At 40.6% G+C, this 17,007-nt stretch overlaps 1 pseudogene; it reads left to right on the plus strand.

The window, feature by feature from the left end:
- The first annotated feature begins 12,705 nt into the window (after positions 1–12,705).
- LOC119532668 lies at positions 12,706–16,023 on the plus strand (annotated as a pseudogene).
- The last annotated feature ends 984 nt before the right edge of the window (positions 16,024–17,007 follow it).

Raw genomic sequence — 17,007 nt, forward strand, 5'->3', positions numbered from 1 at the left:
CAATTCGAGGCATCTTCCCTTTCCAAATAAATTTGATAACTAGCTTTTCCAAGTCTGCAAAGTAGGTTGTTGGAATTTTGATTGGGATTGCATTGAATCTGTAGATGAGTTTGGGTAGAATTGACATCTTAATGATATTTAGTCTTCCTATCCATGAACATGGAATATTTTTCCATCTTTTAAGGTCCCCTTCTATTTCTTTTAGTAGAGTTATGTAGTTTTCTTTGTATAGGTCTTTTACATCTTTGGTTAAGTTTATTCCTAGGTACTTGATTTTTTTAGTTGCTATTGAAAATGGTATCTTTTTCTTGAGTGTCTCTTCAGTTTGTTCATTTCTAGCATATAGAAACATTACTGACTTATGTGCATTAACCTTGTATCCCACTACTTTGCTAAATTTATTAGCTGTAGTAGCTGTATCGTCGATTTCTCAGGGTTTTCTAGATATAAGATCATATCATCTGCAAACAATGATAGTTTTACTTCTTTTTTCCAATTTGGATGCCTTTTATTTCTTTGTCTTGCTGGATTGCCCTGGCTAGCACTTCCAGCACAATGTTGAATAACAGTGGTGACAGCGGGCATCCTTGTCTTGTTCCTGATCTTAGAGGGAAGGTTTTCAGTCTCTCACCATTGAGTACTATGCTGGCTGTGGGTTTTTCATATATGCTCTTTATCATATTGAGGAAGTTTCCTTCAATTCCTACCTTTTGAAGTGTTTTTATCAAAAAGGGATGTTGGATTTTGTCAAATGCTTTTTCAGCATCTATTGCGATGATCATTTGATTTTTCCCTTTCGAATTGTTAATGTGTTGTAATACATTGATTGATTTTCTTATGTTGAACCATCCTTGTATGCCTGGAATGAACCCCACTTGGTCATGGTGTATGATTTTTTTAATGTGTCTTTGGATTCGATTTGCAAGTATTTTGTTGAGGATTTTTGCATCTATATTCATTAGGGAGATTGGCCTGTAATTTTCCTTTTTTGTAGCACCTTTGCCTGGTTTTGGTATTAGATTGATGTTAGCTTCATAAAATGAGTTAGGTAGTGTTCCATTTTCTTCAATGTTTTGAAAGAGTTTGAGTGAGATTGGTGTCAGTTCTTTCTGGAAAGTTTGGTAGAATTCCCCTGTGAAGCCATCTGGCCCTGGGCATTTATTTGTGGGAAGATTTTTGATGACGGATTGGATCTCTTTGCTTGTGATGGGTTGGTTGAGGTCTTCTATTTCTTCTCTGGTCAGTCTAGGTTGTTCATATGTTTCCAGGAAACGGTCCATTTCCTGTACATTATCCAGTTTGTTGCCAAAAATTGTTCATAGTATCCTCTTGTAATTTTTTTAATTTCTTCAGGATCTGCAGATATGTCAACTTTTTCATTCATTATTTTGTTTATATAGGTCTTCTCTCTTTTTGATTTTGTCAGTCTAGCTAGGGGCTTGTCAATCTTGTTGATCTTCTCAAAGAACCAACTTTTGGTGTTATTTATCCTCTGTATTGTTTTTTTGTTCTCTATGTCATTTATTTCTGCTTTAATCCTTGTTATTTCTTTTCTTCTACTTGGTTTAGGATTGGTTTGCTGTTCATTTTCTAGATTCTTCAGTTGATCTATTAGTTCTTTGATTTTGGCTCTTTCTTCCTTTTTAATATATGTGTTTAGTGCTATAAATTTCCCGCTTAGCACTGCTTTTGCTGCATCCCATAGGTTTTGGTATGTTGTGTTCTCATTTTCATTCATCTCTATATATTTAGCAATTTCTCTTGCTATTTCTTCTTTAACCCACTGATTGTTTAGGAGTGTGTTGTTTAACCTCCAGGTATTTGTGAATTTTCTAAGTTTCTGATGGTTATTGACTTCTAATTGTATTCCATTGTGGTAAGAGAATGTGCTTTGAGTAATTTCAATCTTTTTAAATTTATTGAGGCTTGTTTTATGTCGCAGCATATGATCTATTCTGGAGAAAGTTCCATGAGCACTAGAAAAGTATGTGTATCCTGGTGATTTGGGATGTAATGTCCTGAATATGTCTGTTAAATCTAATTCATTTATCAGATTGTTTAGGTTTGCAATTTCCTTATTGGTCTTCAGTCTGGTTGATCTATCTATAGGAGACAGTGATGTGTTGAAGTCTCCGACAATTATTGTGGAAACATCAATTGCTTCCTTTAGTTTTGCCAGTGTTTCTCTCATGTATTTTGTGGCAGCTTGATTAGGTGCATAGACATTTATGATTGTTATTTCTTCTTGTTGAATTGCCCCTTTTATTAGTATGTAGTGGCCTTCTTTGTCTCTCAAAACATCCCTGCATTTAAAGTCTATTTTATCTGAGATTAATATGGCTACACCTGCTTTCTTTTGGCTGTAGCTTGCATGAAATATTCTTTTCCATCGTTTCACTTTCAGTTTCTTTGTGTCCCTGTGTCTAAGATGAGTCTCTTGTATGCAACATATTGACGGTTCATTTTTTTTGATCCATTCTGTGAATCTATATCTTTCAATTGGGGAGTTTAATCCATTTACATTCAACGTTATAACCATGAAGGCATTTCTTGAATCAGTCATCTTATCCTTTGGTTTATGTTTGTCATATTTTTCCCCTCTCTCTATTAATATTCTTTATTGTACCCATACCAAATCTCTTTAGTACTGAACCTTTCTCCAAGTCTCTCTGTCCTTTCTTTGTTTCTCTGTCTGTAGGGCACCCTATCTCCAGTAGGGCAGGTCTCTTTTTAGCAAATTCTCTCAGCATTTGTTTGTCTGTGAAAAATTTAATCTCTCCCTCAAATTTGAAGGAGAGCTTTGCTGGATAAAGTATTCTTGATTGGAAATTTTTCTCAATCAGAATTTTAAATATATCATGCCACTGCCTTCTTATCTCCATGGTGGCTGCTGAGTAGTCACTACTTAGTCTTATGCTGTTTCCTTTGTATGTGGTGAATTGCTTTTCTCTTGCTGCTTTCAGAACTTGCTCCTTCTCTTCTGTGTTTGACAGTGTGATCAGAATATGTCTCAGAGTGGGTTTATTTGGATTTATTCTATTTGGAGTTTGCTGAGCATTTATGATTTTTGTATTTATGTTGTTTAGAAGATTTGGGAAGTTTTCCCCAACAATTTCTTTGAATACTCTTTCTAGACCTTTACCCTTTTCTTCCTCTTCTGGAACACCAATGAGTCTTATGTTCGGACGTTTCATATTATCTATCATATCCCTGAGGTCCGTTTTGATTTTTTCAATTTTTTCCCCATTCTTTCTTTTATGCTTTCATTTTCCATTCTGTCATCTTCGAGGTCACTGATTCGTTGTTCAACTTCCTCTAGTCTTGTACTATGAGTGTCCAGAATCTTTTTAATTTGGTCAACAGTTTCTTTAATTTCCATAAGATCATCCATTTTTTTATTTAGTCTTGCAATGTCTTCTTTATGCTCTTCTAGGGTCTTCTTGATATCCTTTGTATCCCGTACTATGGTCTCATTGTTTATCTTTAGTTCTTTGAGTAGCTGCTCTAGGTGCCGTGTCTCTTCTGGTCTTTTGATTTGGGTGCTTGGGCTTGGGTTATCCATGTCGTCTGGTTTTTTCATATGCTTTATAATTTTCTGTTGTTTTTGGCCTCGTGGCATTTGCTGAACTTGATAGGGTTCTTTTAGGAGTTGTAGACCAATTGAAGTCCTTATCTCTAATTTATCAGATCTACAGCTTCGTGGAGTACACTTTAACTAACCAGCAGGTGGCAACCATGAGCCACCTGTTCTCCACAAGCCAGTTCTCCCCTGCTTAGCCTTTTTGGTGAGTGGGGGAGTGAGTCTTGTGGGGTCCAATTGGTGTCCCAAGCTTGAGTGTATAGTTGGTGTTGCCCGCCGTGTATATGGGGCATGTTTCTGGGCAGTCAGGGAGGGGGTTGGCTCTAACAATCAAATCTCCCTGGTGATCCTAGAGTTTTAAAGCTGCTGCAATAGTCTAATCCTTCAGTTCAGTCCTGCCACAGTTTGTCTCTGCCACTGACCCACAAGTCCTTGGTATTGGCGTATGGCTCCTGAGACTTGCAAGTGGGCCCCTCTTCCAGGCCGTGCACCACCTGGTCCTCTGTTGAGGGATGACTGTGCTATGTCACAGGTGAGTGCCGTCCCCCCAGGGCAGTTCTGGGCTGCTGGGCTGTGTAGGGAGGCTCCCAGTCTGCTGAAATGATGGCTGAATGGGGCTTTGTTAATTCACACTGCTCTACCTTCCCAACTCTGGGACAATCAGCTGAGGCTGCAGGGAAGGCTAATGTCCACACCCAGTTTTGTGGTGTGTGCCTGTTATTTGACGCACTTCCGTCACACTGGGTTGTCTGAGGCAGCTCTGCGCTATGGGGCTGGCGATGGGCAGGAGTGTTTCCTGTCCACCAGGATGATGGCTGTGAGCGGACACCCCACTTTTCTTGGGAACTGGTGGTGTTTAGTGAATTTTCTCAGCCACTGGATTATTGCCTTTTGTCTCAGAGCTCTCTTAGTTCTGCTCTTGTCTTGACCTGCCCAAATTGCAAGTCTCTGAAGCTTTCTGTATTGGGTTTCTTAGAGTAATTGTTTTAGAAAAAGAAAAAAGGATTATTAAAAAAAAAAAAGGGCCCTCCTCAGAGATCTAATGGGTTATTGAAATGCTAAGAGACAAAGCAATTAGGGCCATTAAGGAAAGGTCCACAGGGCAGAAAGATCAGCTTTTCTTCGGGATTTGCATATGAGCCTCAGGCCTGAGCTCTGCCCTTCCCCTTTCTATGTTCACCAGAACTCCAAAAATCCTTTGCTTTTATTTTGGAGTTTTTCGTGTTGTTTTTTTCTATGCCTGTCTCCTCTCTGCTGGGCTGGCTGCTCTCAGATTCTCTGGTGTCTGTTCTCAGTCTATCTATGGTTGGAGTTTGGATCAGTAGAATGAGTTTCCGATAAGGGTTGCCACTGCAGTTCTCCCTTCTCCTTCCTGGAGCTGACAGCCCCTCCTCCCATGGGACTGAGCATGGCAGGGAGGGGTGCGGGTCCCCTGGCCACAAAAACTTACAGATTTTGCTAATCTCAGCAGTTCCATGTTTTCATGAGTGTTGTATGAAGTATGCCCAAAGTCAGATTGCTCTGTGGTGTACAGTCCACGCAGTTCCTGGCTTTCTACCTATTTCCTGGAGGAGTAACTAAAACATACAGCTCGCCAGTCCGCCATCTTGCCCCACCTCCCTCCACACCTTTTGAATCTCAAGTACTGTATCATAGCATTTCATTTACAGCAGATGAGATTACCTCCTCCTAAACAGATGGATTATGTAATTTGCCAAATTACATGATAATACCATAATATCTTCAATACCCCCAAATGCATACACATTGGTTACTCCTCTCCTATTTAATAGAAAAGTCATTAACTAAGTCCATTGTCTCCAATTGATCTCAATCTCATGTTTTGTTGTGAACTATACTATTGATTATAAATTAAATCTCCTTTAACAGAAACCTCTCCTCTTCACAATCAAGCTCATCATTTAAGCTCATTTTTACTCTCTCATGTTCAAAAAAAGCAAAACTCCTCTAAATCTATTTTCTCTCAAGTTCTTGCTCTCCAGATCCTTCCTTAATGAACTGAAAGTGCAAGAACCACATCCTCACACATGCATCTCACCATTTGACTCACAAAAATCAACACTGATGTCCTCATTCATAAAACTTGGAGATCACTTATAATCTCTCCATAAATAAAACCTTACTTGGAACCAAAGAATTGGACCATGATATCCATTTTGGAACTTCCTTTTTACTCACTTTCTCTGACATCACAGTCTCCTGATTATATTCAAACCACTCTAGACCCTCCTTCCCCATGTCCACTGGAAAGAACTCCTCAAACAACAGTATTGAAACATCTTGAAATTAAATCCTAGACTCTTTTCTCTCCTTATTTTATACACTGTACTGGTCTTTTCACACATTTATTCAATTTCACTAATTGCTTCAATTGCTATCTCTAAATTGAAAGTGTCAAAACACTTGTCTGGATTCCATTTCTGAGCTATGATGGCTACTTGCTTAATTACATGCACCTAAAATGAATCACAGTGCAAGACATTACTTCTTCTACACCCCAAATATAAATATTACTCCTCCCCAGTCTCCAATCATAAAGTCTCCACCAGCCATTCACAAATTGATTTTTTATTGTGATTGTTCATATACCATGCAAATATCCAAAGATCCAAAGTGTACAATTGCCCAGTAACATCTTACAGTTGTGCATCCATCACCACAATTAAGTTTTGTTCAATTTTTAGAACATTTTCATTACTCCAGAAAAGAAATAAAGACAAAGAAGAAGAAAAAAAAAAGAAAAGGAAACTCACATCCTTCCATATACCTAACAAATCCTCCTCCACTGTTGACTTATAGTTTTGGTATAGTACATTTGTTACTGTTTATGAGAGAATATTGAAATACTACTAACTGTATTATATAGTTTGCAATATGTATATATTATTTCCTATATACTCCTCTATTAATAACTTCTAGTTTTAGTGTCATACATTTGTTCTGGTTCATGAAAGAGATTTCTAATATTTGTACAGTTAATCACAGACATTGTCCACCACAAGGTTCACTGTTTTATACATTCCTATCTTTTAAGCTCCAACTTTCCTTCTGGTGACATACATGACTCTGAGCTTACACTTTCCACCACATTCACACACCACTCAGCATTGTTAGTTATTCCACAACATGCTACCATCACCCCTGTTCTTTTCCAATTATTTAAGTTCATCCTATTTGAATGTTCTGCTCATACTAAGCAACTGCTCCCCATACTTTAGCCTCATTCTATATCTTGGTAACATATTTCATGACTATGAGCTTACATATTATAATTAGTTCCTATCAGTGAGGCCCTGCAATATTTCTCTTTATGTCTCTGAATATTTTAATCAGTATATTGCCCTCAAGTTTTCATCCTCAACCCATTTTTTTAAAGATTGTTTTGTTCACATGCCATACATTCCATCCTAAGTAAACAATCATTGGTTCCCTGTACAGTCACATATTTTTGTGTGTAACACCCTCACCAATATCTTCAAAAGGACATCTACACATCCTCCACAAAGCAGGAGGTAGAATCAAAGAAGGCAGAGAAGCAAAAGAAAAAGAAAAAAGAAAGAGAAAAAAACAAACCAAAAATTAAAACATGACAGCTAGGAAGCAGCAAAAGGAAAGTCAACCTTAAAACAAAGTAGAATAGTCAGACACCACCACCAATGCCAAGAGCCTCACAACCCTCCACTATGCCCCCCTTTTATCTGCATTTACCTTGGTATATTGCCTTTGTTACATTAAAAGAAGCATAATAAAATGATTCTGTTAATTATAGTCTATAGACTATGATGATTGTGTTTTTCCCCAATACCTCCCTATTTTCAACACCTTGCAAGGTTGACATTCATTTGTTCTCCCTCATGAAAAAACATATTTGTACATTTTATCACAATGGTTGAACAGTCTAGGTTTCACTGAGTTATATATTCCCAGTCTTTATCTTTCCTCATTTCTTCTGGTGTCCCACATGCTCCTCACCTTCCTCTTTCAAACATATTCATAGCTATCCTTGTTCAGTGTATTTACATTGCTGTGCTACCATCACCCAAAATTGTGTTCCAAACCTCTCGCTCCTGTCTTTTTCTATCAGTCTGTAGTGCTCCCTTTAGTATTTCCTGTAGGGCAGGTATCTTGTTCACAAACTCTGCCATTGTCTGTCAGAGAATATTTTGAACTCTCCCTCATATTTGAAGGACAGTTTTGCCAGATATAGGATTCTTGGTTGGTGGTTTTCCTCTTACAGTATCTTAAATATATCATACCACTTCCTTATTGTCTCCATGGTTTCTATTGAGAAATCCTCACATAGTCTTATCGAGCTTCCTTTGTATGTGATGCATTGCTTTTCTCTTGCTGCTTTCAGGATTCTCTCTTTGTCTTTGACATTTGATATTATGATTATCAAGTGTCTTGGCATAGGCCTATTCAGATCTATTCTGTTTGGAGTATGCTGCACTTCTTGGATCTGTAATTTTATGTCTTTCATTAGAGATGGGAAATTTTTATTGATTATTTCCTCTATTATTGCTTCTGCTCCTTTTCCCTGCTCTTCTCCTTCTGGGACACCAATGATATGTACATTCTGTATTTTTTTTTGTCTTTTAAGTTCCCAGAGACATTGCTCATACTTTTCCCTGCTTTTCTCTATATGTTCTTTTGTGTGTACACTTTCAGGTGCCTTGTTCTCCAGTTTCTGAGTGTTTTCTTCTGCCTTTTGAGATCTGCTCTGTATGTTTCCATTGTGTCTTTCATCTCTTGTGTTGTGCCTTTCATTTCCATAGTTTCCATCAGTTGCTTTTTTGAACTTTTGATTTCTGCCTTATGTACACCCAGTGTTTTCTTTATGGCCTTTATCTCTTTTTCCACATCTTCTCTAAACTTTTTGAATTTATTTAGCATTAGTTGTTTAAATTCCTGTATCTCGGTTGAAGTGTAAGGTGGTTCCTTTAACTGGGCCATAACTCATTTTTCTTAGTGTAGGCTGTAGTTTCTGTTGTTTAGGCATCTGGCTTCCTTGGCCACCCCAATCAGGTTTTCACAGATGAGAGCAGGCTCAGGTCAAGAAGGAGGAAATATTCAGTATCCAGTTTCTCTGATGGTGTGTCTTAGAGGATTAACACACCCCATGACAGATACATCCTCTGACTCTCCAAGGTCAGTCATCTCCAAAAATCTCTGTCTGCTTTTTGGAGACTCACAGTCTGTATTGAGCAGTTAACATTAAAACCCCAGTTGGAGCTGGGCTTAGGTATATTTGCTTGTTTAGAGAGAGCTGCTGTCTGGCACCACCAGGCTTCCCTGAGGGAGGGGCTCTCAGCTCTCATCTCAGGTTCACAGTTTTAACTTACAGATTTTATGCTGTGATCTCAGGCATTCATCCCAATTCAGATTGGTGTATGATGAGTAGACAGTCATGTTTGTCTCCCCACAGTTATTCCAGCTTATCTACTTGTTGTTCCTATTGCTTATTAATTGTGCCAGGGGGACTAACTAGCTTCTACTCCTCTCTATGCTGTCATCTTAGCTCCTCTCCTCCAGAGACTGATTTTTACATGTCTTCCTAAAACCACCAAGGGCAATTAAACATTGCTATTCTCACTATTGAGTACTATTTTCATTCTTATTTCCACCCCAATCCACACACATAACTTTCCATCCCATACTCATTATCTTTCAATTACATTTTAAATATGAATTCCTCAGAGATCACTTCACCAAATTCCAAAATTAGCCTTTCTCTTCCACCATTACTTCTTCGGGCAATTTCCCATTTATAATATGTCTATCTACCTATCCCTCCATCCAACTATTTATGTTCTTCTGTTCTAAATGCAGAAAACAGTTCCTACTGATCTAAATACAGAAAAATCAACCTCTGAATGGTCAGATCAGGCAAGTTTCCATTTGATCACTACCTATACCTTTTAAATACAGAGAAATATACTGTTACAACCTTCTAACATACCCCCAGAACTTACTTACACCAAATGTCTAAGTCAGATTAAGCAATTACCTTCTAGTTATGTTTTTATTTAATTTAAAAGGAGGTCTTTTCTTCCTGGTAAAAAATTCTCTCTGACTCTCACCAGAACTCAAACACATTGAGAAAGACAAGGAAGCAAACTCTTTACTGAGTATGCTGCATATAAACTGTGGAGCTCAGAGCTTCTTTCTTTCTCTAGCAAAACCACTGTTTTGAAGGCAAACTCTTTTTATACTATTGACAACTTCAGGAGACACAGACTCTGAAGAAGCCTTCTTGATTAACTAGAATACCAATCATGATATGTCTAATAAATTTATGCCTATTTTATAAAATACCCTTTAATTAGGTAAATTGTATAGACAAAATAAAGGAAAACAGATTAATTACACCATTCTTCTGATGTCCCCAAGGCAACTTTTATGTATTTTCTCAGCAGCCTCCCTGTTTTGTGGATTTTGGTGGTTCTGAGCAGTAATATAGACAATCTGCAGAAACAGAATCCTTCCTGTTTTTTTGTTTTTCTTCCTCTTAGAAGACTTGCAATCTATCACTTTCAAGCTGTGGGCATCAGTGTGACTCTATATAAAGAGAAATATATTTGTGCTGAAAGTTTACATTAAAGGAAAAAGTATATTACACCATTCTAGAATGTACATATTTTACCACCAAGAAAAAGAAAGAACATTCAGTGTAGGTCTATTCAAGTCAAATGTAGCTGATGTCCTAATGACTGGAAAGCCTATAAGCTTCAAAATATTAGGGATTCCTGGAGAAATGAGAGCTTCATTATTGATTTTCCTACAAATAAGATGTGTATTAACAAGTTTAAAAAAATCACACAATTGAAAAATTAGGATCTCTTTAGATATTTAAAAAATCATTTCTTAAGAAAAAGTAAAAAAATATACATTTTCATTTTACCCACTGGTATTTGATGCTGAAAGGAAAAATTTGTCATTTTATGTTTTTAAAAGCACTCTCCTGAAGTTAACAAAGAGTAGTATGATGATTTTAGTAGCTAGGATTTTAGGTCACCAAATATTAAATTTCCATGGTTCTCTTATATGTTCCACTGTTTTCTTAGCCTAGCTACTCTGTGAAATGCCTTAGGCAAGTGATGGTCCCCTTATATCATAAATGAATATACAATAATGCATAAATGGATATATGTTTGAGGTCAACTCTGGGGAGAGGGATAAAGTAAATAGAGAAATAAGAACAACCAACAGTAAAATTTAAGATTTTGAGGTATTGCCTTGAGGAAAAACAATGTCTGAAGAGTGACAGGATTTATAAAATGGGAATTAGTGAAACCAGTTGACATCTAATTAAATGGGAAACTCACTAGAAGCTTAACTTTAGGAGACAGTGGGGTCAACTAGATTCTGAAGTAGGTTCCACAGGAAAGCAGCACTTTGCTCTTCTCCCAAAGTCCTGCATTGTTCAGCTTCTTCTCTGGTGACATGCCACCTCTATTGTATCTTCCTTTTATATAAGGGAAAACAGCCAATAAACCTAAACAGTGCTATATACCCTGATTACAAATATTAAATCTATTCAAGGCTTCATTCTGTAGGACACACCTGTTCTCCTCGGATTCATCAATTAAAACTGTAAACCTCATAAAGTGTTGAAAATACTTTTGACTGAATTCTCTCTACCAGGAAATTTCTGGATCCTGAGATACAGCAGAGAATCAGACACACTGGATTTCTATGGATAAAACCCTGGAATTCCCTGGAAGAAAGGTGCAATTAAAAATAAAGGACAGGAGAGTCTCCTTAAGAAATAATCTGAACGGTTCCTTCCTGCCACCCTTCTACCAAGACGCCGGTTTTTTGGTGATTTATAAATATTTAAATTTCTCTTCTTCGTGCTCTAAGCAAACAAACCAATACCCTTGAGTGTCCACCAGGAAGCGCTGGCGGCGCGAGAGACCTGCTGTACCTTCACGGTTGGAAAGGCTGAGATGGATGCAGCAGCGATGGCGCGGGTCGTCCTTTTCAAAGAATCAGTGTGATGGGGCAGAACCGCATTATTTTAGGAAGGCCTTATCGCACTCTCCCTCTCGCGTGTAAGTAGGGTCTGGTGTGTGTGCTCCACTAGTGGGTCCCATGGAGAGGCGCTGGCTGCGGCTGCGGCTGCGGCTGATAGCTGCTGCAGTCCGCAGTAACGCGACACTTGGCGGCACCGGGACCGAAGGGATGCAAGGTAGAGCGACGAGCTGCAAACGAAAGCCCTTGGTGCGGGGTCGAAGCCCGCTACTTGCGAATCCTCCCGTGACGCCCAGGGCGCCCTGCAGCCGACGACCTCCCTGGCCTCGGCCTCCGCGGCTGGGCCCCGCAAGCCGGAAGTTCCGTGTGCAGCAGCAGAAGAGAGAAGGCGGGAACAGTCCGCTCTACTGCACCTCGACCTCTTCAACTGCGACTGTCCGGAGGCCAAGGGCAGCCGCTAAGTGCTAACAAGCACCCCCGCACCCACCCACCTACCCACGAGGCTAGCGGCCGCTGCGCCATCAAACCCGTGAGCACGACCGCCGGGCCTGGCCTGGGCAAGTGGAGGAGCCGGAAGCTTGAGGCGGAGCGGCGGCAGTAGCTGCTGTGAGAGCGGGGTGGGGAACAGAGGGGCTACCTGGCCGAGCGTCAGGGCCTGTTGTGGTGCTAGCGGGTAGAGCGCGCGGCTACGGAGGACCCGCTGTGCAAGCTGTAGCAGGAACAGAACCTGAAGCAGCGGAAGGCCTGCAGGAAGGGCGCGAGCGGGCAGAGCAGATTCGCAGGGAACGCTGCCAGCGCCAAGCAGAGCTGAGACAGGCCGAGCAGACGCGCCACGAGGCGCAGCAACAGGGCCGTGCTCGGCAGGAGGGCGAAGAGCGGGAGGGTCTGCGGAGCTCATCGGAGGCCAGCTTGGGCTCTACGCAGAATTTGGTGCTCCAGTGCCAAGCAACAGCAGGACGGCCAGCTACAGCGGGAGAAACCAGAGCTGAGCCGGACAAGCGGCCGCGCCCGGCAGGAGGGGAGGGTCTGCGGAGCGCTCTGGAGGCCCGCTTGGACTGTGCTCGGAACTTGGAGCTCCCGGGAGTTACGGGAGCCGGCCTGACCGGAGGAGCTGTAGGGTCGCCGGGTCAATGAGACAGCGAACGCAAAGGGCGGAAGCATCAGGGGCCACGGGAGGCGCTGGCCAGGGCGGGGAGCAGCGGCTGCAGCAGCCTGGCGGCGGAGGAGGCTGTGCAGCTGAAGAGAAGGTGCGATGGTTGAGTCAGAGTCGGATGAGAAGCAGCGGAGGATGCGGCGTGCTAACTAGGAGAAGGTGGAGAGGGATGAAGCTGTCAAGGGAGTGGCACAGCGCGCTGGGGAGCGCCTGCTCCGCTATCCAGGCCTCCTTCCATGTTGGTGAGAAGGTAGGCTAGGAGACCAACACCAGCTTCTTTGACCGGTTGGTGCGGGGCGCTCAGATACACGCCAGCCTGGACCGCAAATGACGGCCGCTCTGCTTGAAAATGAGTGGCTCGCACAGCCCAGAGAATCCTCCCTTGTCCCTTTTAACCAAACCATGGAGTAGTCTAGTCAGGGAGCAGCACCGTGGCCTCTCCACGCTCCTGACCAATGAGGCAATGAATGGATGCCCCCTTTGTTTTAAAAAACTTCGTTTGGCGATGACAGCACAATCCTTGAACACATTCACTCTTGGTGGCTCCCGGGCAGGCCTTGCAGAGCTCCTTGTGTGTTTTTTGGGTTCAAGTGGAGAGGAGCCAAAGAGAAAGGGTTCAGGTCAAGACTGGGGAGAGGGATCCCCTATGAGAGAGCAAGCAGGGAGGTGATTGTCTCCACCTGTTCTGCTGCAGTCACCCCAGGCACTCAGATATTGGTGTCTGAGAGGGCTTCCGTTGCTGCAGCTGAGGTGGCATCTCCCTGACTCACCTCCATGTTAACAATATGGCAAGTTGCACAAAGCTCAGAGGCCTCCCAGGAAAGCACATCTCTTCCAAAGTGTCAGGCCACACCGAGGTGACTCAAAAAGCTGTTGATTTTGGTACACTTGACCTTTATTTGGCCATCTGAGCAAGTTCTCTTAGTTCAGAGAGTTTTTCAGTTGACTCCCCTGGCTTTTTCTATAAGACCACCATCTGCAAATAATGATCAATATGTGTCTCTTTTTCCTTTCTCCATTTTCTTCTAAGTGGCAGAAGTGGGTTGGTTTGCTGGTGTTGTTTAGCTTTAAGAGAAACCCCCAGCTCCTGAGGAGGTAGGGTTGTTTAAGCCACAGTGTTCTACCACATTAAGCTTCCTTGCAGGTTGACTGAGGGGAGGTATGTCTGATGTCCCCCTCCCAGTGTGGGGCCCCCGAGGAGCTGCATTACTTCCAGGCTGACAGCAGCCATGCCTTAAGAAGCAGAGCTACCTGATGTCTCTTTTCAGGCCATCACTGACTGAAACCCTAGCCCTGTTGGCAGCCCCTCAAGGGTGGGCCCCAGAGAGTTTGGGCTGTAGGATTTCCTCTGTGAAGGAACTATCATAATTGTTCTGAGGGCAATTAGAGTGTCCTTCCTTGGCTCCTTCACTGTGATGGCTGGCAAGCTGGAATTGCCTCTTTGCTGTTGAGAGCTGTGCTGTCATTGTTAGCTGCATATCTCCTCCTTCCTTCCTTACCCTCACTTGAGGAAAAAGTTTCCCTCTCACCTGCAACTGAAAGTACTTAATCAGTCTTTTGGTGCCTCACCTTTTCTATCCACTTGATGGGGCCATCAGTTCTTCTCTCCTGGTAACTCAAGGTCTCCCGAATCCAAAGTGTTGTTTTCTTTGTTCCTTGCTTGACCTGGAGTTGGCAGGCAGGAGGGTTTCTCTTAGCCTAGTTTGCTTCTGGGAAATGGATCTCTGACATTGGAATGGGCAGTGCATCACGGAAAGATGGTCATTTACCCTGTGGGTGAAAATACTTGCAAGACCACGTCACTCCCTGATCCAAAACGTCACAGTCAGTTGTCATCAGACAATTTTAATCCTTAGAGTGTTTCCCTTTCATGAAGCAAAAACTGTCCCCCCATCTCCACCCAATCATTGATTCTGCCTTCATCAGGGGAGGTGTGAAGTAAAATATCACTTTTTACATTAAAATGTGAATGTAAAAGTAAAAAAATCAGGGTAGAGAACTACATTGATGTATTTCATATATATTCATATATATTCTGTAGGAAGAACTGTCCCTGAAATGGATGATAATTCTGCATAATCACACACACATGTTCTTTCAGCCTTCCCCCATGCCCCTGCATCACAGATACAGTAGGAGTATTGTGTAGAAGAAAGCAGTACTTAGGTATGGAGGAATATTGTGTAGAAAAAGTAGTACATAGGTGTTACACTTAAGATGTGAAATGAGGAAAGGAGTGTACCAGGGTTTATTTCTTGAATGGGTGGATTTTCTTCCTCGATTTCTTCTTATCCATAACAAGGTTGCCATTGAGATGCAATGATTGATATTATCTATGGGTCAAGCATGTTTAACAAAAGGTTAATGTGAAAAAAATAATAAAAATGTAAAGGGAAGCCTGGTCTCCTGGCCTCCCAACAGGGCTGCACTGCACATGAGTAGGATCTTGGCTATCCCAGGAGAGAGCTGCTGCCACCAGGGCCTATTCACTGAGGAGGGGAGGAAGAGGAGAGAGGCCTGGGGGCAGCAACTTGAACATATTGAAATCATCACAGAAAGATAAAGTCTGTCAATTTATGATAGTCACACAGTCTAGTGAAAAAAAGCAGTTAAGTTTTCTATTTCAGATTTACTGGAGTGGAAATGTTGCAATGGACATTTTCTTTCAAATCATGAATTTATATGGGAGATAGTGTAAAAGGATCATTGGACAGAAAGAAGTTAGAACAACTGTACAATAGACACAGAGATCTTCAAAATGAAAATAAAATTGGAATAGATGATATATAGCAGTTCTGTGATAACCAGAACTTGATCCAGCCAGTATTGGTGTTTTGATCATTATGTGGAACTTCAGAGAAGCAATAGAGTGAGAGTTCTCCAAACATAATTTCCTGGATGGCATAACAGAATTAGGATGTGACACTATAGAAAAACCAAAGGGCCTGCCACCCAAGATGCAAAAAGAATTGAAGGAACCATGATGATGTAAGGATTTTTAGCAGTTTCTTTAATTTTTACAAAGAATCCAGGATGAAAAGCATTAGTAGGCCATTGTCTACTTGAGTTTAGTGCTTAATTGAAGATTTAAATTTTTAGACTTATGGAATAAATTTTTTTTTGAATATCATAAATGATCAATGTGGAAAGATACTTGGAATCTTATTTTAGACTTCAGTGCAATGGTCACAGATGGCATTTCTAATTATGATGAAAGCAGTATAACCTGTTCTTATTGATGACTGTTGGATTTGCATGCCCTCAAATTTCTGGGACAAAGTGAACAACAGTGTAACACTAAAGGAACCTACTAGAATGTACTAGTCTGTACAATAAATACAAAAGAAAATTGCACAATTTCTGCTGTCTGAAATGAAGATCAGTCTTCACAGTTCAGGCTGATGGTTGAGACAAAACTTTAAGGATACATCTTGGACCATGTCCTGTTTCATTCTCCTAATATTAGTTCATGCTTGTCTTCTATCCTAGGCTGCTCTAAACATTTATAATTCCAACATTATGGAGTTCATCTTATATATGTGGACCATAATATTTTATTCTCTAAAGCCTTAGATGCTCTATGGTGATTATTTTGAGGTTTCTATTCTCACATAAAGCATAATGCTGTCTTCATCAGAAAACAGTTTGGCATAAGAATTAAACATATAAACATCACAAACAATTTATAAAACTTCTTAAATATATGCTTTGTTCTAGTTGCAAACACTATGTTGATAGCACTTCCAATGTGTATGATATATTTAAGTGTATTGGACCTGAAATGGTGTTTTGGCTTTGGAGGATATGTTTTTCCAGGCAAATTATGTGTATTGTTGACCTGAGTAGAGTATCTGATGAAAAAACAAAGGTGAAAAATTTTTAGGATAATTTTGTGTCTACTTGAAAACTTTGTTTTGCTTCAGACCCTTGATTTCAAAATGGTTCTACAGAACTAGTCTGCACTTATCTACCTGTGTGTGTGTTGTGTGTATCTGTGTGTGTGTCTGTGTGTGTGTATTTCTACATGGAGCTTTTATTTAGAAAATGTCTGCATAATGTAGACTCCATTCCTTTATACATTATATGCTTTATAATATTGGATTTCATTATGATTTAGAAATGCTTATAGGCCTGTCAGATAAGCTAAGCTATTTAATTTGTTTTGAAAGTTTTAGATTGCTACACAAAAGCATATTTAAAATTTAGGCATGAGGGTGAATTTTTTATTTTGTTTAGTGTTTTTTTTGGTTATCACCCTATGAAACACAAATTAAATTCC

This window comes from Choloepus didactylus, chromosome 4 (assembly GCF_015220235.1).
Source record: "Choloepus didactylus isolate mChoDid1 chromosome 4, mChoDid1.pri, whole genome shotgun sequence".
In the NCBI taxonomy this organism is placed as follows: domain Eukaryota; kingdom Metazoa; phylum Chordata; class Mammalia; order Pilosa; family Megalonychidae; genus Choloepus; species Choloepus didactylus.